General features: G+C 42.4%; 1 long non-coding RNA gene and 1 pseudogene across 1 annotated transcript in view; one reads left to right on the forward strand and one right to left on the reverse strand.

Annotated features, from left to right (window-relative positions):
- Nucleotides 1-1341: 1341 nt before the first annotated feature.
- Nucleotides 1342-25069, reverse strand: part of LOC149864378 (uncharacterized) — a 150083-nt gene continuing 126355 nt past the window's right edge. Inside the window, exon 3 of the long non-coding RNA XR_016442667.1 lies at nt 1342-1703. This is a non-coding gene — a long non-coding RNA (uncharacterized LOC149864378). The remainder of the gene's footprint in view (nt 1704-25069) is intronic.
- LOC149864379 (uncharacterized) lies at nt 10858-25039 on the forward strand (annotated as a pseudogene).

Here is a 25069-nt window from a genome sequence, read left to right on the forward strand (position 1 = left end):
TTCCTCTCTAGTTTGGGAGTCACTGAATAGGACTGTTGATTTAAATGGGGCATCATACTGACCGAGGGATTCCTCATTGTAAAAGTATCGTTCTGGGACTTAAAAATATGTATTTTTAAAATTTGCAATCAGTTAAGAAAAAACCCTAAACCATTCAATTAGTGGTATTCTTATTTTATATTAAATAAAATACGCTTTTCCTTTCTTTTAAATGATTTTCTGTTTCAGTTGTGGGGGGGTTCTGTTCTGTGTGCATGTGTCTTTTGGGCAGGGAGCATGAAGGGGGAGTAGAAAACATCTAAAAACAACCTTTGTAACAAAGTGCTGGAGAAGATTTCCCATTTCCCACCAGTGTGATAAGACTAAAAAACCAAGAAGCTTCTCCTTAAAGAGCTTAAAACTTAATCAAAAATAGATTTCTTCTCCCAATGGTATGTTTAAACAAGCAAAGTGCTTCCAAAGTAGTACTATAAGGAATAGATTTTCACTTGTGTGTATGCTAAATACATGCTTTTAAAATGCCTTGGTGATTATTATTCATTATCAAGAATGCACTTGCTAGGTAAGCCTCCAGTCTTGGCACCATATGTTGTAGTTCCCTTCTAACAATCTAACTGAGGGACAGAAAAGTCACAGCAGGTGGGGAGTTAAACAAACTTGGCACTTCATGAGACCAACACAAAAATATTGATCAGGAAAAAGCCCTCAAAATGGCATAAAAATTCCATGACCCATGTTCATTTTTATGGAGTGTACATGAAACCTCAGATGAACAGCACTGGGGAGTCCCCAGACTCCCCAAACCATTCCCCACAAACCCTACCTCAACAGCTTGGGCCATGTTTTGGGAGGAGGTGAGTGGGAGCTTTAGTGGGATTCCTGCTCTCAGGATTCAGGATACAAACTGTTTGGGTACCAGAGGGGCAGGATCTGGAAAATTCGGGTCCTGCTTCACTGGACTCTTCCACCAGACCCAGGCCCCATCCTGTACCCAAACTGTGGATCCTGCTGCAACTGGGACTGAGGCCCCTGACCCAGTCTGAACCAGCCAGGCTGACCTGCCCTTCTCAGACTCCTCCCCCGGGACCATAATCTAAGGGTCAGAGCTTATGAGGGAAGATTTTTCAACCTGTGCTGGATCCCATACCTGGTGCTACAGAGATACAGATCCATTAGGCTGCTTAAAGGAAAACTGACAGAATTGAGAAACAACAGATCTGTTCTGCATCTGCTGTCTGACAGATGGACAGCTGTAAAGTAGGGAGAGTTTGTTGTGTGGAGGGAAAACATCATCTTGACCTGTTGAGGTAGAAATTCAGACAGGATCACTGTTTGGCTAACAGAAGCGATTTATTTTGCATGGCCACGAGAGATCAGCAAGAGGCGGCTGATGCTCAACAAGAGTAAAAAACAGGCTGCTTTATATACTGATAAATCACATACAGGTCAATCCACCTCACAACAGGCTCTTAGCAGTCTGACAGCAACTCATCTCGGTGTCTGGCAGGGCCAAGCGAGTTTTCTCAAGCTGTCTCCTGATAAGCTCATCCTGAAGGCTGCCGTGTTGTGATGTGGGTGAAGGCCAGGCGAGAACATCTCCCCGTCATCCTGACCTGACACATATACACTCCTTTCAGTAGTTTTCCATTCCTCATCACTGTGCCCATAGTTGCTGTCACTTGCATCCAAGTTGACACAGGAGCCTGCAAAGCATACAATCGTAGAAAATTAGGGTTTGAAGGGATCTCACTGGGATGCATGCTTTGGGTCTCCCTGGTTGTATGCTTTCAGTATCGCATGCTCTGCAGACAGCCAACTGCACACTTGTATAGGTTTCAGCTACTGGATTTTTAACTGATTTAGAGTAGACTGGCAAACCTTAACTAGTTGATTTGAACACTTGTATGCAACCGTTATCTGTGTTCAAACTCATGTATGTGTAACACTGCCAACTACTCAAGATCAGTGGTATTTTATATCCTTTCCGCTATCATGTACCCATCTTCTCACTCTTCCTTGGTACATACTTTAAGTGAACACTATTTAAAATGCTATATTCTGAATGTCTGATAAAGGCAAATCAAACCTCAACAGATTTGTTTTTTTACTGAATTTTGAGCCCTTCCCTGCCCAACCCAACTCCTGCTCCAAATATGAAACTAAATATCGTGCCATGATTGGAGGGTTTAAAGCCTAAAAAACTGCTGAAATATGTGCAACTCCAAATGACATAATGAAAGATGAAGGTGCTCAGCATCTCATAATGAATGTTCAAAAAACCTTGTAGAATCTAAAAAGATACTGGTGAACTTAACCCTACAATTAAATAACCATCAGTTCTTTTTAAAGCATGGAAAAGTGTACCACTGGAATTGACATTCTACTGTTTTGTAGGTGTTAAAGCCAGCTTCTGTTTAATCATATAATGTACAGGGGCAGATCAAACTGATTTTATCCACATTCAATAAGACCAAAGTCAGCAGTTCACTTACTCTTCCTTTCATTGACATTTTCCTGAGCACTATTTGGAAAATTTCAAGATTTCATTAGTTTGAAAAACAGCCTGCACGTCCTGAGAAAAATCCCCTCTCATTTCCTGCAAATGTTTCTGATAATCAATGCGGTGTTCCTGTAAGCAAGATGTTTAAAAATAAAGGATTCAAAATCAGAGTGAGTGACCAACTTCAGTAAGAATCCAAGTTAGTGGAAGACCAGTAAACTAAAACCTAAAACTTAATTAAATTGGATTTCTCATTCAGGAAGTAGAAAGATTAACAACCTATTGTATTTTACAATATTTAAACCAGAATGCATTATCTACACATTTATGTTATGTTATCATACCTCTAGAGATATGGCTTCTATGAAGTTCTCTGTTTTATTCTTTTAATTAGAATTTTCCACCTTTTTTAAAAACAACTCCGGTGAGAATAGCTTTGCCACTAATAGGAATCAGAGTTTTTCATGTGCAAGATCAGTTAGAAATCCAGTGAACTATTTACTTGACCTCCTTTGCAGCAAATCTTCCATTAACTATTGGGAAACTAGAACACTGCATATAGTTCATGGTTCCTATTTGAAAGCTCAAAGTGCGTTAGTTAATGTGAAAGGTACCAAACCGGCACGCCTGGAAACTCTCATCTATTTCTCCACAGGCTTTGAGTGTATAGTATAAATATTCCAAAATAACCCTGTCAGTAGTGGCTTTGTGGTGCCAGCTCTAAGGGTGAGAGGAATTTCTCATTTCCGTCATCACTGAGGCTGGGATTTTAAAAGCCCTATAAAACTCTTAGGAATCCAACCCTCACTAAAAGCTAATGAGCTTTGTATATGTATTTCTGGAAATCAGCTGCTCACATGAGGATGAGTTTAATTTCCCAAAGTTGCCCAGACCGAGAAACCTTTCAAAAAAGGTCCCTTACCCCAATGTGTTGTTGGCATGATGATCCAAGGGGCATGGTCATTCATGTCACATTTCCTACTGTTAGAAGGAATTAAGACTTGCTTGGGAGTGGGAGGAGGGGAAGGAGAGACACATGTTAGCACCCTGAAAACCTTTCTTTGGAACATGTGTGTGTGCACTGCTGCTAGATCAAAATCTCTCTGAAGACCAAACAATATGGGATGTGCTCATGAACAAATGTATCTATAGTCCATTGTCTCCTTTAAGGAGTTCGGGAAGCATAAAACCATGACAGCGGGGTAAGACACACTAGGCAAACCCCATGAAGTTTGTTGCTCAATTTCATTTCTGCCATAAATAGTACAATCCTTTCCAGCAGCTGCAATGTTCTTCATATTGCACAACGTGGACACCTTCCAGGAAAGCACTTGCCACCCCTAGAACAACCTATTATTTAAATGGTGAGCAGTACTTAACTGGCTGAAGGACTGCCTTATTTGTGCCTCTGTCAGCCTGAAACATCTCCTGACAATGTTCTCTAACCAGTTCCAGGGCTATTGTTTCTTCTTCCATGGACACATTGTTCTATGAGCCTTTGAAGGCAGTGTCAGGGGTTCCCTTTTGCCCTCAGTGTTATCCTTCCCTTCCACCATTCTTCATACTAAAGTTAGGGGTTGTACTGAGGATGATAAGTGTTTTGTTGCTTGAGATATTGTTTAGAAGCTCAACGTCCTATAATAAAGGAGTGCAATGGGGGCAGACACAGACTTGGAATCATTGTCTTGGGCTTTTACCCCTGATTGTTCATATGTTGGTGACATTGCTTTGAAAACCAGTGAATGCTCAAACCTCTGGGAGACCCATCAATTAAAATGTTTATTCACCATACTTCTCTCAAGTCATGCTCCTGAGCCTATCCCTAGCACCAAACAATTAAAATCCTACTGTGCTTGGCTGGCCACCTGGCTGCCCTGTCTATTTAAGATTGGCTAGAGCATCCACAGATGGTCTCTGTTCTAAGTTACTCCATGTGGAGTACAGGCAGTTGCGTGGTGCCCAGATAGTTATAAAGGAAAGAGTCAGCCCTCTGCTGAGGAATGGCAAGATTGTTTTGGGCAGACTCATATAACAGTACCCTTCTGCAAACACTATGAAACATATACTGCAGGACTTCAAGAGAAGCAAGTGAAGGGAAGAGCACAAGTATACTCAGCAGATTCCAGCATAACTCAGAGCTCCACCAGAGCATGACATAATATGAGAAGGGTACAGCTCAGTGCCGTCAAACTTTTTAGATTCAAGGCACCTCTCTTTTGGCTCAACATGCTTGTTATGCGCTAACCCCCCCCCCAAAAAAAAACGTCAACTCTTACTTTTCAGTCATTTTTTTACTAGAAAAAATAATAGAGCAATTATTCTGTTCCAAAGAACTCAGGAAGACCAGGTTAGAAGGTTTTTAACACTATGAATTCCTGTTTAAAATCTCTCGGTTTATCTCGTGAATCATCTTTGCACACCTAACAGACCTAACAGCACTAACTTTGCATCGCACACCATGGCACCTCTAAAAGGATCCCAGGATACCCCAGGGCTGAGAATCACTGGTATAGATAATTGGTGAATCAAAATTCAATAGCTATGATTGCTTGATAATAGCAATGGTATAGGCATGTTCTGAACCTCATATAGGATTTAACTTGGGAATAAATTTCAATTCAATTCAATTTAAAAAGATACGGCTGGTATGACAAGCTATACAGGCCTTGTTAAAGGGCATGAAACAGGTAGACTCATATAGATGTTCAGAACAGAATGCCATTTTCTACGCTCAGGATGGCTATATCTCACACAAAAACCCTGTGTGAGGCAGCATTTTTTCAGTCAGTGAACACAGAGGATGTAGGAAGAATAAGAAGCTCTTGGGAGGGTACCAGAAGTTTATCTTTATTTCCTCAGGAGCTTCTATTCCTATTATAAGAAGCTCATCTAGATGAAAACTCTTTACAGTTTCTATCAGAAAGAGAGCTCAGTGGAATTTAATTATCCCAGTAAAAAGCTCCTCACATTCAAAACTAACACACCTTCTCCTACTGTAAGAAGAAAAATGAAGGTTAAAAGCAGAGTATGTGAACAGATGCACAAGGAAGAACGTTTTTTTAAATTTTAAAATCTGACTGTAATGCAGAATTAGTTTGTAGCTATGTTGGCCTTTGGCACCAACTTAAAAGGGCAAGCAACAAAAAAGCTTCAGCATGATTCTAGTGGAACAGTGACATTTTAGGAATTTTACTCTAAAACACTAGCTATGATCTCACCATTATCTATAACAAGGCAATTGTTTTAATTAGAACTTTTGGGTTATATCCATGTTGAAGCACATATTTTTGCATGGACTCTCTCTGGTAGCTTTGGTATCAGGTCTTCTCTACTTTTGTCTACCCCAATTGGTAAGTCAGCCAACTGGCAAGAACTTTTCATTAAAAAAAAATCAGCACCCCAAATGCTTCATTCTTTTACTTCTGAAGATTTATAATGCCAAACAAATAATTTGTATGTAAATATTTTTCCCTAAATTCTCAAGTGGCAAGTGATTTTGGCTGTCAAGATTTGGAAGCTTCAAGTTGGGTAACCAAAAGCAGTACCAACAGATTGCTATTCAGTTGTATTCTGTGCTGTGTTGTCTTCTCTCATGTGCACAGAAATGGTTTCAACAGAAAAAATACAATTTCTACTAAAAAAATTTTCCAGATGAAGAAATTGTGTGTTGCCACCAACAATGTTTAAACTGCTGTTTGGGGTGAAAAATTCAAAGCAAAATATTTAGATTCTAGGTGGTTTGACATTCTTAACCCTGAAGGGAACCCTTTGAGTCAATTTAACATTTAAACTGCATTTGCCTACAGGTGCCTCTTGCTAGTTTGGATGCTTCTTATCCTCATTTTTTCCCCAGTGGGCTGAGCTACTTGGCCAGCTGACATAGCTTTTGATGCACCACAGGCTCATTCAAAGACCCTTCAGTCTGATTCATGTGCTACATGATGGAAATCACATGCCTGCCAGATTCATCAGAGAAGAGGTAGCTTCCTCAGGGAATCCAGCCCATATGGAAAAGAAAGCTTATGAGGAATGAGAATACTATTGGAGACAACCTTTAACCTTGTTGGGTGTATTTTAATATCCATCTGACTCAAAATTAAATGTCTCAATTTGAATATTCCAAAATATTTTATCTCCCAAAATTATTGGGGAAAAGACTGTTCCCACATTCCAAAAAAGAGAGAGAAAGTGAAAAAATCAACACTTTTGAAACTATCATTCTGCAAAATATTCAAATGTTAATTCTAATCTCAAATGGAAACATACTTTGAAATATCAGAAATTTCCCATTAGATGGAAATTGTGATATTTATTTTGATGTAGTAACAAAGAAACATTCTCTAGGCCTGTACTCAAGGGATTAGAATATATTCAGAGAACTGATGGAGGCTGCACATTCAAGGGATATGATTGTCATGGGTGACTTCAATTACCCTGACATCTGCTGAGCACTTGGCCAGATCTGACTGGTCATGTAGGCTTTTGACCTGCATGGAAGAACTTTATTTAGTACAGGAGGTGAATGGCCCAACCAAGGGGAACGTTCTATTGGATTTAGTTCTAGCGAAAGGTGATGACCTGGTGGGGGATCTGAGGATTGAAGGTAATCTGAGAGATTGTGATCATGGGATGATAGAATTCACTATCCAACATAGGGCAGGGAAGTAAGCCAGTAGGCCAGAGGTGCTTCACTTCAGGATGGCTGGCTTCAATGAGCTTAGGAAAATAGTAAGACCCTATGGGAAGAGGGACTGGAGAGGAACAGAGTTCAGTAAGGGTGGTCATTCCTCAAAAGAATGAACCTCAGAGTGAAGAAAAGGTTTATTTCTGTATGCAGAAAAGGTGGTAAAAGGGCCAGGAAGCTCTCTTGGATTACTAGAGGAGTCAAAGAGAAAAGAAAAAGAAAAAAAAAAAGGAGGCTTGAAGAGAGTGGAAACAAGAGGCAGTCACCCAAGGAGGAATACATAATTATAGCCTGTATTTGTAGGGAGAGGATAAGGAAGGCAAGGGTGGCAACCGAGATCAGGTTCATGACTAAAATCAAGGACAATACGTCCTTTTGTAGGTACATAAGGAGCATGAGAAAGATCAAGGGAAATGTGGAGCCCTTGCAGAATGGGGTGAGACAGCTAATAACAGAGAGTCAGGAGAAAGCTGAACTCTTTAATGAATACTTTGCATTGGTGTCCATGCATGCAAGTGGTAGTTGTCCACCTGGTCAGATACTAGACAGATGCAGTTAGGGAGTGTGAGGGCAATTGCCAAACAATGGTCAATGTTGAACTGGTAAGGGAGCACTTAGAGCAGCTGAATGTCTTCAAGTCAGCAGGAATGGATGGACTACACCCGAGACTGCTGCGGGAATTGGCTGGAGTCATTGCAGGACCATTGTCAAAGGTATTTGAAAACTCATGGTGCTCAGGAGAGGACCTGAAAGACTGGAAAAGGGCCAATGTGGTGCCAAAAAAGAAGGGGAGGAGGCAGGATGCAGGAAACTATAGGGTGGTCAGTGTGACCTTGTTACAAGCTAAAATTATCAAGAAGTCCATTGGTGAGAGACTGGCAGAAGGCATGATGCTGAAGGACAGCCAACATGGTTTCATAGGGACAGGTCATGTCTGATCAACCTCATCTTCTATGATCAAGTAACAAACTGCTTAGATGAAGGAGACATGGTTGATGCCATATACTTGGATTTTAAAAAGGCCTTTGATATGGTCTCCCATGATGCTCTTAGAAAAAAACTGGAGGATTGTGGGCTGGCAGAGCCCATGGTCAGGTGGGTTGGGAACTGGCTAAGGGGTCAAAAACAGAGAGTGTTAGTAGCTGGGCATAGGCAGAGGGGAAAAAAAAATTGTGGGGGCAGGGGGGGCTGAGTGCATGCGCACAAGTGCATGCGCATGTGTGCTGCCCCCACCTGCAGGAAAGTCTGCAGGGGAAGAAGAAGGGGGAGGGAGGGAGTGGGCCTGGAGCTGGCACCGGGCAGGGACAGTGAGGGAGCAGAGCAGAGTTGGGCCCAGGATCAGGGTTGGGGCCCACTATACCTGCCCTTTCTCCTGCACCTGGGGTCATTGCCCAGTGCCAGCGGCCCCCCCAAATCCACTGCCCCCAGCCCTGCACCGGCACTGGCTGCCTCCCTGCACTGAACCCAGCCCCACACTACCCAGGGGCCCCAAAACCAGGGGCTGGAGCAGGACCAGCCTTGGCTAGGGACGGAGCCCCCAGGACGATGCCATGGAGCCAAGGTGGAGAACAGTTAGCCCCCCAAATCTTTGCATGGGGCAAGAGTGGGCTGCAGCTGAGAGCTGGGCTCTGCCTGCTCCCTGTCTCCATGCCTCACTGCCACCTTTGAAAGCAGTGCAGCGCCATGTACATCCCACCCCTGGGTGGTCCAGGCAGCAAGGCTCATGGTGCCATGCCATGCTGATTTCAAAGGTGGCAGCAAAGCACAGAGGCAAGAAGCAAACAGAGCCCAGCTCACAGCTGCATTCTGCCCTTGCCCCATGCAAAGATTGGGGGGCCACGTCCCATCCCCCCCTTTGGCTCCCCAGCACTGCACCTCTGGAGGAGCCGCTGGGCTCTGATTATCACAGGACCCAGCCCAGCTGGGGCCCCATTCACATCAATGGGGCCCTGGCCATGCCAGGTAATGAGACAATTCCCACAGTGCAGCAGGGACTGGGGCAGGGACAAGGGTGAATCATTCACCCCTGCCCCTACCCCTGCTGCACTTCTTCCTGCACATGTGGGGTCTGGATCTGCCCCCCCTCCCCCAAGCCCAGGCAGTCATAAAGAAAACAGGTAGAAAGAAACTTACCTGCCTGCTGGGCCAGCTGTGATCCTGGCTATGCTGGGCATCTGAGTATGCTTAACAGGAGGTGGCCAGTGGTGTCCTGCAGGGTTCCATTTTTGGCCCCACGCTGTTCAACATCTTTATCAATGATTTAGATGAGGATGTGGAAGGCCCACTAGCCGAGTCTGCAGACAGTACTAAGTTGTGGGGAAAAGCAGTCACACTAGGGGTTAGGATTCAGATCCAAGTGGACCTGGACAAGCTGGAGCAGAAGGCAGAGCAGAACTGCATGCAGTTCAATAGGGATAAATGCAGAGTGCTTCATCTGGGGAGAAGTAACCTGCAACATGAATATAGGTTAGGAGGAGATGTCCTGGCCAGCATGATGGCTGAAAGGGACGTTGGGGTTATGGCTGATCACAGGATGAACATGAAGCACCAGTGCAATGCTGTAGTCAACAGAGCTAATAGCATATTGGGATGCATGAGCCAATGTGTTGTGAGCAGATCTAAGAAAGCAATACTCCCTCTCTACTCAGCATTAGTGAGACCCCAGCTGGAATACTGTGTCCAGTTCTGGGCACCACACTTCAAAAAAGACATGGAGAATCATGAAAGGCCCAGAGAAGAATGGTTAAGGGCCTGGAGGACAAATCTTATGAAGAAAAACTAAGAGATCTTGGACTGTTCAGCCTAAATTGTTGAACTCCCATTTAAGTTCAGATGCTGTTTACACTTTTTAGATCTCATCATTGTTGTCCAGTGCCATTCCTAAAATAAAAAATTCACTCATAAAGATGAAGTAAAAAATATCCATAGCTTTTGACTTATTCTCCCATAGAAAGCAATCTTTTAAGAACACCTGTCCTCCACTGCAGTCATCACTGTGAAAGAACAGACCTATGGGAATGACATACTGGATGATACCCAAGCTTTAATAGATACACTCACTTCAAAAAAGATACATGGCATTGGTTGTGTTGAAGGAACTTCTTAAATTATAGAGCAATTTTTTGTAATACCCATAGTCTTTTAAAACTGATACACTCTGCATGTGTATGTAAGGCAGTGGCATCAAAACCAGGGAATATATACAATATGCACATCCATTCTGAGAAATGTGGTTTCTGATTCAGTTTTAGTGCCTATAATGTAGCATTTTCATTTCTGTGCTGCTTTTACTGTAAAAACTTCTTAAACAACAAGATTTCTCATGGTTTTTGACTCCATAAAAGCTCTCTTTAGGGACACCCATGAATTTCAGCACAAAATCTTATTTTACTCAGCCAAATTTCTTCTCAATATATAAGTGCCCTGTTCAAATAGCTCCAATCCACACATAATTACTGGTGAAGAGAAATTAACCACAGTAGATTTGAGCTTGTCATGACACTATCAGAATCAGAGTACTTGTTATTCTGCAGCGGCCACAGTTTCTAACGAAAGATTAGTTTGGGTTTTTATAGTAAATCATGAGTCACAAACTTGGTCAAAACACATGTAAATGTTTCAGAAGGATGTTTGGCATTCTTTTTTTAATACAAAAACAATAGGAAAAGCAAAGCAAAAGGGCAGTTCCTGAAACTGTTCTGAACATGTAACTATAGACTCTGTAGGGTAAAGTACTAATTTCTGGGTCTCCCATATTATACAGCATTTTTTATGACCTAGCATAAATAAATCTATAATCTTATATTGACACTAATTAAATACATTGATTTCACTGCTATACTAAAGTATTGCCTCTGGTGTAAGGCAGCTGTATTCAGATTCAAAGCCACACTCCCTTGCTTTATTCCTTTTTAGAATTTTTTATAGCATAGTATATGCCTGGTATCTAAATATACCCAAGAGAGAGAGAATATGCAATGTATAATTAAAGGTGAAACAGATTTAAAGGGGTATGTGAAACACAGTGGGGGAAAAAACAGTTTTAATAATGCATATACTCCTCTTGTTAGTTTGTAATTTTAATTCAGTAGGGTTAATTATTCTTCTGTTGCCCTGGATAAGGCTTCATAAAGTTTCATAAATGAAAGACTAACATGTGGAAAACAAACTACCAAATGTAAAGTTTGGAAAAGTCAAACTGTTCTAAGTAGCATATCTCCAAAAAATAATTGCATTCTAATGCTGTTTGTCTCTGGGCAGCAGAGAGGTAAGTAGCAAAATAACTGTCATCTCACACCTAAACTGTCTGGCAAAGCAGTTTATATAAAACAGTTTATATAAAACAAGACAGGCATTTCTTTCAAATTAAGATAATAAAAGAAACAGGAACAAATTAAGAAAACAATGACAAATAAAAGAAGCACTTTTCTGGCCACTTACAATTTTACAGAAATTGAATAAAGTGAATTTAGACACCCAAATATTTTCTGAAATGTTTTGGTTTATTAAAAACAGGATACGCATTATTGATCTTAGGCTGGTCTTCAGTTAACAGTTCTTCATAATCCATACAGCATGTGTGGATCAAATACATACATTACCAAAAAGACAAAGACTAGCTAAGAATTATGATATGCAGGGATTTCAAGTTAAAGTATGTCAGGATAAATGCACTGGTCAGAAGTTAATGAAGATTATATATAATCTCTGACTGAAGTTGTTTCTTCTGCATTTGTTATTCATGTTCACACTATGGGAGAGCAATTATGCTTCTAATTTTTGTTGGACAATCAGTTCATAGATACAAAACAATCTTGGCTAAAGCTAACTAAAATGCTGTTGTTACAGACTAGAATTGCAAACTCAGACCCCCTGTAATCTAGTTTGAAATTGAAACAATTGAGAAACTGTAAAAATAATTTAACATTTCCACCTTAGTTTCTCCTTCTGTACATGATTTTTATGATGATTAGAGTGTTAGCTACTCCAACAGTACCTAACTCTCTAATCTGAGCTGACAGTATAGCTCAGAGGTTTTCAACCTTTTTGGATCAGTGTACCCCCTGCGGCCGGACATGGATTGTCGGGGGAGGGATAGCGGGTGGCGTGCAGCCAAATGTGGAGTGGCAGTAGCTGCCACATGTAAACTTCACCAACCCCTTGGGTCCAGCAGCACCCGTGCGGCAGTGCAGGATGGTGCATGGTGGCACTCCATCCCCATCTGTTTGTACATACCCCTAGGGCCTTCTCAGGTAGTTCTGGGGTACACGTACCCCCAGTTGACAACCCCTGGTCTAGCTCGCTGACCACCAGGCTGCTTCTTATTCTGGTTCTAGGCAACTTTGCAAGTACATTTCTAAGTAGGCTGAGATTCATCCTTTGGGTTCAAAAAGGAGCATCTTCTCAGTGAATCATGGAACAGGGCCAGCCCTGACAGGCAATGGAGATGACCCCAGCAGCTAGCTAACCTACATCACTCCAGCTCCTCCTTCTGGCTGCCCAGGGTCTCTTCTGCCATGACTTGACAGGATAAATACTACTACAGGAGGCACCCTGAATCTTGAGGTAGTATTTTTATTTCAGTGCAGTCTTACTCTGGGCTTCTTTTACTAGAACAGCAAGTCACACCAAGCTTGACAAGCTCTAGCTGTGGACCAACTAGTCCTAAATTGCCCCAGGGGCTTTACCAGCAGCATCTTGCATCCCCCATAGGTGCACTCATACCTCCCAGGTCTCAATCTGCTGAGATTGCCCCTGTGAGGCACCTGGCTCAGTCCTTTGTCTCTGTCTTGACCTTGACCCTCTTGATCTTGGCCTACTTACCTCTGGCTGCTACGTTCGGCCCTAGACCCCCTAATTCTGGCCTTAGCTTCTTGGCAGCAGTCGCTCTGCTGGGGCTTTAAGCCTTGTCAGCCTTCACATCATTTGTTCTACCCTCTCTCTAGTGTCAGGCCTAAATGGAGTTACAACACACAGGTTGATTTTAGGTGCCTGCCCTAAAATCAGGTGCTGAAAATGGCCTCCCCTGTGAGGGAGTTTCCCCTCACAACTGCTTCTGGTCCTGTGGTTGCTACTAGCCTAACCACAATAAAAAACACAGCTCCTCCTCGTGCTCACAAAACAAAGAGCAATATAAACTCTAACATTCATCCTTCTGTATCAACTCTGAGAATGAAAACATCCTTGCACACCAGGGCTCCCCTTCCTGTACCAACAGGGTCCACAGTGGCCTGCCTGGGAGCTCTTCATCCTTCCCAGCCAGGGCAAGCCTGTTCTATTAGCCAGCTCCTCCTCTTCCGGCCAGCCAGACCTATCACTTGGCCCTATTGCTTTGACCAGTCACAAGCATTTCCCATTAGTCTCTTCAACCCTGACAGCTGACATTTCTTTGTCTCCAGTTTCTGCTTATTTTTAATTCATATGCAGCAGGGCTGTTGCATTTCCAGGCTCCTAGATGTTTGTCAGCCTGGGCTTCTCACTCATGGCATTTTGGTCTGTCCATCCAGCTTTATTTTCCTCCTGTAAGCCCTCATCCTTTTGAGCCACAACATCCTGCTTTTAAGGGGCCTTGCAGGTTCTTTTTATCCCACAGCCTTCTCCCAGTAAAAGGGCAAGGGTTCCTGTCGCAAGGAGTTAGGAAATGTCTGGAACTTCCAGAAAATACACTATCCCATCTTTCCTGGTGCATCTTGGCCATGCCATCTATTACACTGAAATTTGCTTGTGCTTTGCTTACCAGCAAGCAGTTACTAGAGAAACTATTCTTCCACCAGAAGCCCAACCAGCTTATTGTACAATTGCTGCAACTGCTGGAAGGAATCTTTTCCCTGGCTGGGAGGAAGCTGGGGTGAGGGGCAGGTGGTAGAAACAGTTACCAGTGCCTCCTCTATGGTGCTTGTAGAGCATTCAAGTAGTCACCAGACTGGGAAATAAATCTCTATTCAGTATCAAGAAATAGTCATAGGATATGTTACTTTTGTGGAGGAGGACAGGAGAGAAAAGGAAGAGATATGTGATTGCTAAGGCATAGAAAGGAGGTGCATTTACTAGCTGACTGGGAGTTGGAGGAGTATATTCTACATAGATTCATTAATCTCTCTGCTGACCACTGCATTTCTTCCTACCATTTCAGGTTTGGGTTGAGTGGGAACATGATTTGAAAGAAATGCTTTGCACACCCATAGAACAAGAGGTTTTGCTGCAACATGGCCTTGCAGTGGATTTAAGGCAGCTTGGAGCAGATGCTAATACCACTCACTATTATTTCCATCACAATAGCACTGAAGCAAAGGCAAGGTCCCATTGTACAGATGTGAAGTAGGAGGCAATCACTGCCTCACAGACTGCCTCCCACATCCCAAAATGTGGCTTCTGATATATTCAGCAAAGTGGTAAGGTAGCATAGCATTTACATTATAGACAACTCCTATTCTTCCTTGCTAACACTGCATGCTGTGCATGTACAATACTGAAATTTTATAGTAATATAGTTTAATAGTCATACACCAAAAGCTTTACTTTCCCCAGTAATTATTTTGTAACTATAAGATCTACTTACTTCTTTGGCATAAAGCTCTAACATTTACACTTGCTCTAACAAGGAAGAAACAACATAGAAAACAACCAATTTGAGCTTCTAAACAGTGCATTATGGATGTATAGTGAATATATGTCTAACTCATCAGAACTATCTTGACAAGGGTGTTCTCACAAATGACATTCTCTGAAAGTTTGTGTGAAGTTTGAAATAAAATGTATGATCTTGACTGAATGAAAATGACGCTTTAAGAATCTAGAAGAAACTATGTGTTTGAGTGCTGGATGATACAAATCAGACACTCAATATAGCTTCAAAAACACTATGTTAATGACATCAGTTACATCCTAAAATATTTATGTTATTGTTATATTTCTGATTTCAAGAACTGTTTTCAAGGCAAACAGAACAGAGACTGAAATACAATGTTTGAATTGAACTGAAGAATAGATATGGCCAGAGTCTCTGACTTCTTTCTGTATAAATGCTTATGATTTTGCCAATGATTTTTAGCATCACCAAATAGAATATTTAGGGTTGATTACTTTAGTCAGAAGATAAGAGATAATTAAAGGTATGGAGATTTTAAGAAGTGGGGGTTGTCTGGTGGGGCCTCTGGGGCCTGAAGGTGATGGGGAAGGCAGGGCAGAAGTCCCTTCACCTGTCCCATGTATGCTCTGTTTGAGGCCCTGGAGGAGCAGGTGAGTAAACTCCAGGCAGAAGTTAGCAGACTGTGGGGGATCAGGACTGCAGAGGATGCAATTGACGGGTACTTTAATTCTCTGCAGGATCAGTCATCTGATGGAGAGCTAACACAGCTATCACAGGACCTGATGCAGAGGAATGGAAAATGGTCATCTCCAGAGCCAGATATTGTGCTGTTGAGAAAGCTTCCCCAGTGCAACTGGGGAACAGATATGAGACCCTAGCAGCACTGGAGAAGAGTGCAATGGAAGAAGCCACAGACACCACCATGCAGGCTGAGGGTCATCTGGGCAGCCAGAGGAAGAGATGCCGAGTCATCATTGTGGGTGATACCCTCCTGAGAGGAATGGAGGGACCCATCTGTCACCCAGATCCCATGGTACGGGATGTGTGTTGCTTGCCTGGAGCCCAGATTTGGGACATCACTGCAAGGATTCCTGGCCTCATCCAGCCCTCTGACTACTATCCCATAGTCCTCATCCATGTGGACACAAATGATGTGGCCAGAAGTAGTCCAAACTGTATCATGAGTGACTACAGGTCTCTGCAGGCCATGCTTAGGAAGACAGGGATGTAGGTGGTCTACTTGTTGATCCTCCCAGTCAGCAGTCATGGTCAGCATCACAACACCTGCATCAAAGAAGTCAACCTGGAGCTCCGGAGTTGGTGTCATCAAGCAGGTTTTGACTTCTCTGACCACGATCCACACTTACACGAAAGGGGCACCCTGGGATGTGATGGTCTTCATCTCTCTTCAAAAGGTAAGAGTCTATTCTCTTACAGGTTGGCTGATTTCCTATGCAAGGCTTTAAACTAGGTTCACTGGGGGATGTAGATGCAGACGACAGAGAGAACCTAGGATCAACAAACCATGAGCCATGTGCTGGAACAGCCCACATAAGTACTAAGGGGCCCAACAGGCATCAGGACAGGGGGGCACCAAAGGCACCCATTGTGGGGGTCAAATGTCTTTACACTAATGGTAGGAGCATGGGGAACAAGCAGGAGGAACTCACACTCCTGCTTGCAAACAAGAACTTCAATTTAGTTGGGCTGACTGAAGGTTGGTGGGACCCTACCCACAATTGGGTGGTAAGCATTGAGGGCTATAGGCTGTACAGACATGATAAAGTAGGGAGAAAAGTGTGAGGAGCTGTTGATTTCTATGTTAAGGAGCAATATATATCTTCCATAATCAAGATGGCACCAGAGGAGGGGCAAATTGAAGTACTGTGGGTCAGAATGCAAGGAGGTTGTGGGGAAAGGAACTTGGTAGTGGGGGTCTACTACAGGCTGCTACATCAGGAGGAAGAGTTGGACCTGGAATTCTCCAGACAGCTCTCAGAGGCCGTACAGTCAAGGGACATAGTTGTCTTGGGTGACCTAAACTACTCGGACATCTGTTGGGAGGAACAGTCAGCTAGATGCAACTATTCACATAGGTTCTTAACCTGCATACAGGAACTTCACCTAACACAGGAGGTATATGGTCCCAGTAGGGGAAACACCTTACTGGATTTGGTCCTGGATACCAAGGGGATGATTTGGTGGGGGATCTATTTACACAAGATAACCTAGGGGACAATGATCATCACTTGATTGAATTTACTATTTGGCACATGGTGGGAAAGATATCCAGTAGGGCAGAAGTACTAGACTTCAAAAATGCTAACTTCAGTGTGCTTAGGAGATTATTTAGTGAGGCACTGAAGAACAGGAGAATTGGTGAAATAAGAGTCCAGAGTGGTCATTCCTAAAGGGATCAATCCTACAGGCACAGAAGGAGACAATCCCGTTGTGCAGGAAAAGGCGAAAAGGGGCCAAGAAACATTCTTGGCTGAACAGGGAAATCCAGGAAAGCCTAGGGGCAAAAAAAGAAGAGGTATATAGGCTGTGGAAGCAGGGGGTAGCTAGCAAGGCGGAGTATACCTACTTGGCCCACACTTGCAAAGAGGCAGTCAGAAAGGTCAAAGCAGACATGGAACTTAGGCTGGCAACAAAAATTAAAGACAACAAAAAACCCTTCAGGTATATATGGAGCAAAAAGAAGGTGCAGGGGGGCATAGCATGCCTACAAGACAAACAAGGGCAATTAGTGACAGATAGAGGGGACAAAGCTGATCTTTTTGCCTCTATATTCCTGAACTTAAATCAGGACAAACCTCCCAATTGCATCATAGACAGGCATAAAGAGAAAACCATCTCACCAACTGTTAGCACTGACTTAGTGAAGAGACACTTGGAGGGGCTGGATGTGTTTAAGTCAGCAGGTCCCAATGATCTTCATCCAAGGATGAAGGAATTGGCCAGCATCATAGCAGAGCCACTGGCACAGCTATTTGAGCACTCTTCATGCTCAGGTCAGGTCTCAGAGGACTGGAAAAGGGTCAATATGGTCCCTATTTTCAAGAAGGGGAAAAAGGAGGATCTAGGTAACTATAGACCAGTGAGCCTCACCTCTAGCCTCAGGAAAACCTTTGAAAAAAATTATTAAGGATCACATTTGCAGTGGGGAAACCAATGCTAAAGGGCAACCAGCAACGATTCATAGCAGGTAGACCCTTCCTCACTAACCTTGTTTCTTTTTATGACCAGGTCACAAAATGCTTAGATACAGGAATTTAGGTAGATGTCATCCACTTGGATTTTAATAAGGCCTTTGATATGGTATATCATTCGATTCTCACAGATAAACTGAGCGGTTGTGACAGATTACATGGTTAGGTGGGTGACAAATTGGCTTAGGGGTTGCACCCAGAGAGTGGTGGTAGATGGGGCTTAGGGGTTGCACCCAGAGAGTGGTGGTAGATGGGTCAATATTGACCTGGAAAGATGTGGGTGGTCGAGCCCCAAAAGGTTTGGTCCTTAAACTGGTGCTGTTCAATGTTTCATCAGTGATTTGGACAAGGCCATGGAAAGCACTCTGTCCAAATTCACAGATGATACCAAATGATGGGGTAAAGTTAACACACCAGAGGGCAGGGAACAAATCCAGGTGGATCTGGACAGCTTGGAAAAGTAGGTGGAACAGAATAGGATGCAGTTCAATAAGGACAAATGCAAGGTGCTGCACCTAAGGAAAGGGAATCACCTGTACGCTTACAGGCCGGGAGAGGACCTTCTCAGCAATACAGCACTGGAAAGGGATCTCGGAGTCACTGTTGACTCCAAGATGAACATGAGTCATCAATGTGATGAAGCAATCAGTAAAGCTAACCACAGTTTATCATGCATTAGTAGGTGCATGACAAACAGGTCCAGGGAGGTGATACTTCCCTCTTATGCAGCACTGGTGAGGCTGCAGTTGGAGTGCTGCATCCAGTTTTGGGCACCACACTTCAAGAGGGATGTAGACAACCTTGAGAGGGTTCAGAGGAGGGCCATTTGTGTGGTTAGGGACCTGCAGGCAAAGCCCTTTGAGGAGAGATTGAGGGCCCTGGATCTCTTCAGGCTCCACAAGAGAAGGCTGAGAGGCGATTTTGTGGCCACCTACAAATTAATCGGTGGGGGAGGAGGGGCAACAAGGAATAGGAGATCGTCTGTTTAACTTGGCACCCCTTGGAGTAACTAGGAACAATGGCCATAAACTAATGGAGAACAGATTTAGGTTAGATGTCAGGAAGAACTTCTTTATGGTAACGGTTGCCCGAATATGGAATGGGCTTCCAAGGCAGGTGGTACTCTCCCCTACTTTGGGGGTCTTTAAGAGGAGGCTAGACATGCACCTGGCTGGCGTCCTCTAACTCCAGCACTCTTTCCGGCTCAGGGCCGGGGGTCAGACTCAAAGATCTGCTAAGGTCTCTTCCAACCCAAACATCTATAAATCTATGAAGTGCTCACAGTCCATATACAAGGTATAATGCTTTATTAAGGCAACTGAGATCCTACAGGAAAAGAGCAGATAAAAGAGTTGAGCACTGTAGCAGCACTTTTCCTTCTAGGTGGTGTTCAATCTCTCATGAGAAGAAGGCATGAAATAAATCAGATGTCATAGGTAAAAATATGAATCTACATTTGCATACCTAAGCCATGTAATTCTTTATCCTCCAAGATGAAAATATCAGGGAAATATGAGTCAACAACTTAATGCATTTGTAAAAAAAGTGAATGCAGTTTTGGAATGTAGTTTAGGAGTATTTGGTGTAAGACACAGAGGGCACGTTTACATGTTATTAATGTACTGTAATTATGGTACATTAAGTTAGTACCTATAATCATAGGTTGCATAATCATAGGTACTAACTTAATGCACCATAATCGGCACTACTGCGCGTTAGCACTGGTGCATTCTTTTTTGTGATGCTAATGCACAGTAGACTAAATCTACTATGTATTAGCACATTAGCAGGTTTTGCCTGCCACACTAACGTGCAGTAAAATTAGTCTACTGCGCCTTTAGCATCTCATGTAGATGTGCCCGGGTGGTGATATCACTCTGCTCAGCACTGATTGGGCCTTATCTAAAATACGGTATGAAGTTTTGGGTTCTGCATTTTAAAAAATAATGTAGAAGAGTAGGAAAGGATCTAAAGGCAGGCAACAAAAATTATGATGGGTTTAGAAGGAAAGCCACACAAGGAGAAGTAGAGAGAACTAAGCACATTTAGCTGGTAGACAAGGTAAGTAAAAGGGGATATAATAGAAATCTTCCAAAATCTAAAAAGCTGACATAAGGAGAGTGAACAACGTATCTCCCTTGCTGCAGAGGGTGCGACACATAGTTGGTTTAGACTGCAAAGTAATCTATGGTTTAGATAAGATACCAGGTAAAATGGCCTTACTGTCAGAGCAGTAAGGCAATGGAATACATTACCCAGGTAAACTAAGGAATCTCATGCAGTGGAAGTTTTCAAGAAGTTGGCATTGGTCAGGGATGCTTCAGGAGTAGCTATGCATGGAGTGTGTTGTGAAGAGCAACAGTTGAAAAGCCCAGAAGATTACCACCCTGCTCTCCCACTGATGCACACACTAGAGACCTCTCCAAACACTGCTCAAGAACCATATGAACAGCACTGCAGCCCAGAAGGAGAGGACTGTATTCAGTAGCAAGTACATGAAGCAGAGCTCACAGCCAGATTGTTTATGAAAGTAGATTAAAGGAGCTAAGTTTTGGAGGGGAGTGCACCTTTGAGGTGACTTTGCAGCACTCCAGCCAGAAGGTTATGAATGTGCAGACATTCCCATAAGTACACTCTCCAAATGCTCAGCCATTTTTACTATTACAAATGAACGTGCCCACAGCCTCAATGATACTTGGAAAGCATGCTGAGATTCTCAGAAGGAGGGCGCCATATAATTTTACTGCCATGTATTATACTGACATGTATTGTATCAGTGTGTGTGTGTGTGTTATGTACACACACACACACACACACATACACACACACTGATAATAGTGTCATTTTGGTCATGTACTTGTATACAAGGCAGTTAAGGAAGCTGTTGATCTATATTGTGGCTCCTGCCCCAAATGTGTACAAATCTATATCTGCATAAAAGATTAGATAGAGAAGGCACCCTAAAAAAGCATTATTAGAATTATGTATTTCTACTCAATTTAGAGGGGAAAGAGACAACTCCAAAAAATAACCCCCAGAAACCTTTAACTGAAAATCTCAGAGGCAATTTGCATTATTATTAATCTCCACTGGGGAAACTGGTATACATTTTATGATGAAATTTCACATGAAAATTGCAAGCAGTGCCAGCTGTCTCCAATTCCTTCTTTCTTTCTTTGTTAAAATGACATTACAAAGTTTATCTAAAAGCTAATTAATCACAGCCACCTACAGGATTAATCCATTCCTTCCACTTTTCATTTCCTCTCCTGACTTTAATCTCTGCAAACCAAAGAGATTTTTTTTTATTACTATTATTATTCTGCACTGCTCCAGCCATGATTTTTACTTACTAGTACTCAGAAAAACAGACTCTCTCTCTTTCTCTCATGAGTGTTAGCTAATTTTTTGTGGGGAGGCATGAGGAGGCAGGTTTCTTTTATAAGGTTTTGTGAACCCCCAATTTTGGCATTCAGCTTGTAAAAACTATAGATTAAACTAGATTAAGACATCTTTTGTTAGACTCAAGGTATCCCTCAGAAAACGTCAACTCTTGGTTGTGACTAATTTTCTGATTATAGAAAAATAGAGCTATTTTTTTCTGTTGCAAAAAAACAGACTGCAACAGGTCCAGCTGTTTTTAACACTACAGATTCCTATTTGAAATCTCTAGGTGTAATTTATGAATTAAGTTTTCACTCCTAAAAGTGCTAATAAACCCTGAAGCACCCTTGAAAGGATCTCAAGGTATGCCAGGGGACCATAAACCCCAGTGGAGATTCACTGAACTAGGCAAAAGCAGGAGAGAAGTTGAGGTCACATTAGTTCACATGAACTATTTACCAAATCCAGGAAGAGGAGAGAGAAGTTGGACACTGCTTTCCTTTAACCTTGATACAAATCCAAAAACTTAGCACTTAGTTGTCTAAAACTGAAAGTTGAAATCATAGTTGTTTTAATTAAATGTCATTGATTAAATTAAGTGAATATATTATATTTTCTTATGGCAATGAGTTAATCTGAAAATTTAAATGAAGTACATTGGGACTTTGAAAATTATTATTTTAAATCCTCATTCTTTTCTGCTTCTGGAATCCACCAATAGAAGATAATTTCTCTGCCTCAGTTTCCCACACTATAAAATTCAGATCCTGATAGCTAGCTTTGTAAATGGTCTTGAGACATGTGGGTAAAAACCACCAAATTAATCTATTGCTTTTATTTTTAAGTATTTCTTTAGAGGTCTATGACTTTTCAATAATCTGGACATCACAATTACACTTTTTTTCTTTTATCATATCTTACTAAAATGCATTTCCTACCCTTATGTTTTTTTTCTTGAAACTTATTGTTTCCACTCTAACATTAGAAGCTTTTTGTCTATCTTCCCCTTTTTTCCTATTACTTATTGATTTTCTCTGAACTTAATGGAATTTCTGTATCTCTGTTCTCTTTGTATAATACACTATTAGCTTCTCATCAACTTTTTCATGTTCTGTTATTTCTCATGCACTAGAAACCATGCCACTCTCAAACTAGCATTCACAAAATATCTAGATCAATGCAATCACAATTCCTTATAATAAATGTTTCCCAGGTTGGCCAGATGTGTTTGACTGAAATGGTGAAGTCTTGATAATGTGATTTTATATCTTCCTGTCATGCCATGGGGTCCCCAGAGATGGGCATGATGACCCTAGGGCTCTGTGACCATGCCTGTGGGCACCTTCTAATCTTGTCTGCCATGTCTTGTTGGCTGAAATAATAAATTGTGAGGCTGCCCACAAGTTTATGTGGTCACAGTCCTGCTGAACCCCAGTAGATCCTGCTGATCTTGGATCCCTTGCAAGGTCTCACTCAAAGTCAGGGCCTCTCAGGACACCCAAAGCCTTATGGGCTAGATGTGTGCCTCCAAAATGACCCCTTTACCATGCCCCATGCCTTGCAGGTGGTATTCAAACATTGTCCCTCTGAGGCCTTGATCTAGCTCAGCCTCCTGTCATCACTGGGCCCTCTGCAGCTCTGTCTGTGGGCCCTCACTGATGCTGGACCCTCCATACTGTAGTGTGCCCCAATAAGGCCTCCTCCTCCCCGATAGCCTCAGCCTGATCCACCAGTTCAAGCAACTAACAATGTAAATATAAGCCCCTGGGCAATAACACAACAACAACAACAACATTGGAGGTCACACTCTGTCCCTTTAAGGAGGCAAGCTTCTCCCTCAGCAATGCGTGCCTCCTAGTTCCAGATACTTTAGGAGTAACTAAAGTCCATTAGTCTTACCAGCAGCAGAATAGACAACCAAGCATCTCTAAGTAGCGTTTCCGCAAGAGCTCCTTCCCCCTGGCTGCTGACAGAGAACTAACCTCCTGCCAGCCCTGCAATACTTCCACACAACTCTAATACCATAATTAAGGCAATCAGTGTGCAAAATTTGCTATAACCAACAATTCTGTCTATGAAAACCTGAACTACCTTTATTGTTACATCATGGAAAAAAAACAGGCTTTCTCTTCTCTATGGGTTCTGGAGACACTCTATTCGTGAACACCATTAGGAGGATATAATGTCTCATATCATCACTTGGGCACCTTCTGTCTCACTTGCTTTTGATCCCCCAATGAAAAGGAAGTTGTAGTTCTTTTTTTCTTGCCATTTATTCCCCTCATCCAACTTCCTTCTACCAGATGCTTTCCATCCTGGTTTATACCTGTTAGTCAGAAGGCAGAGTAGATATGCACCTTTATTGACTAACTCAAGGGTATTTAGCTTTCAGCCTGTAGGCCAAATGCAGCCCATAGATCCATGCTATCCATCTTGAAAGGCTCCCCATGAGTTAGGAAATTTGGCAGTGGGGGAGTGGTGGCCATTAATAGAGCAACCCTCCCCCCGCCATCAAATTCTTAAATCCCAAGCCCCACAAGGCAAGTTGGGGCCAAGCCAGGCCCCTTCCCTCTGTGGGGCTGGGTTGCAGCTGGGCCATGCCCTCCCCCACCCATGGCCAGATGGGGTCCCACTGTGACTACCCCAGGCACCAGATTTGGACCACTGATCCAGCCTGTGGACAGACCAGGAAATGACCATCCAGCCCACCCATCAAAAGGGTTGAGCATTACTGGTCTAACTAAATATATAATAGTTTATAATTAGTCTGGCTGAAGGTGCATATCTACCATGATTTCTGGCTGACTTCAGACTACAGCTAACTACTTCTTTTATACTTTACTCATGGACAAATATAACCTCTGAACCAATGGAGATATAGACTATTGAGTATGAAGATAACTGCTCCATTACTCAAAATGAGTTGTACATGGACTATTTCCCACATGACCCAGCCATAAACATCTTACCTTCAGCTATCTATGGGAAAAGAAAAGACAGGCCTGCTACAGGGATATAAAGTAAGCTGTCTAGAACAAAACAGAAAAAGCCTCCAAATACTAGTCTCAAAATCTATATCAAAGTACCTAACTATGCAAATGGAGTTAAGCCATATCAATAAGCAAAATTTAAGATAGGTAAGTATACATTTAGCAAAAATATGTATAAAACAGTCATAGCAATATTGCATACTGCAGATAACATTTAAAATGCACAAAGTAGGCATAGTTTGTCACTTACACTGAACATGCAAGGAAATCTATGCGGATACAGAATGATGTGAGGTTCTTTAATCAGTACAGCATATTATGGAAAGCATTAATAAATGAATAAGTGTTGCCCGAGAGATTTTACCCAAATCTCTCTTATCACTTTGATGGAATAAAAATTTAAACTCTAAATAAAATCTCCCTCCTCTCAGAGGAGTTTTGAATAACCTCTCAGGTGCTATTTTAATGGAAATAATCATAATGTAAACACAATTCGAGTTATCTTTAATCCTGTTCTTCCATACTTCCGGAGGAAAACTTAAACTTATGAGATATATGACGCTTCCCTTTCTGAAGATAGTTGCTCTCTCAGTCATCTTCTTCCACTCTCTTCAGGACCATGCTTATTTTGTTTTCTCACCAACTTTCCAAAACAAGCAGCCTGGTTATAGTTGCATCAAGGAGTCCAAGCTTCTGTGTCTCTGCAACCAG

The sequence above is a fragment of the Crocodylus siamensis genome, chromosome 5 (genome assembly GCF_052110815.1).
Source record: "Crocodylus siamensis isolate JL-2025a chromosome 5, ASM5211081v1, whole genome shotgun sequence".
Taxonomy (NCBI): domain Eukaryota; kingdom Metazoa; phylum Chordata; order Crocodylia; family Crocodylidae; genus Crocodylus; species Crocodylus siamensis.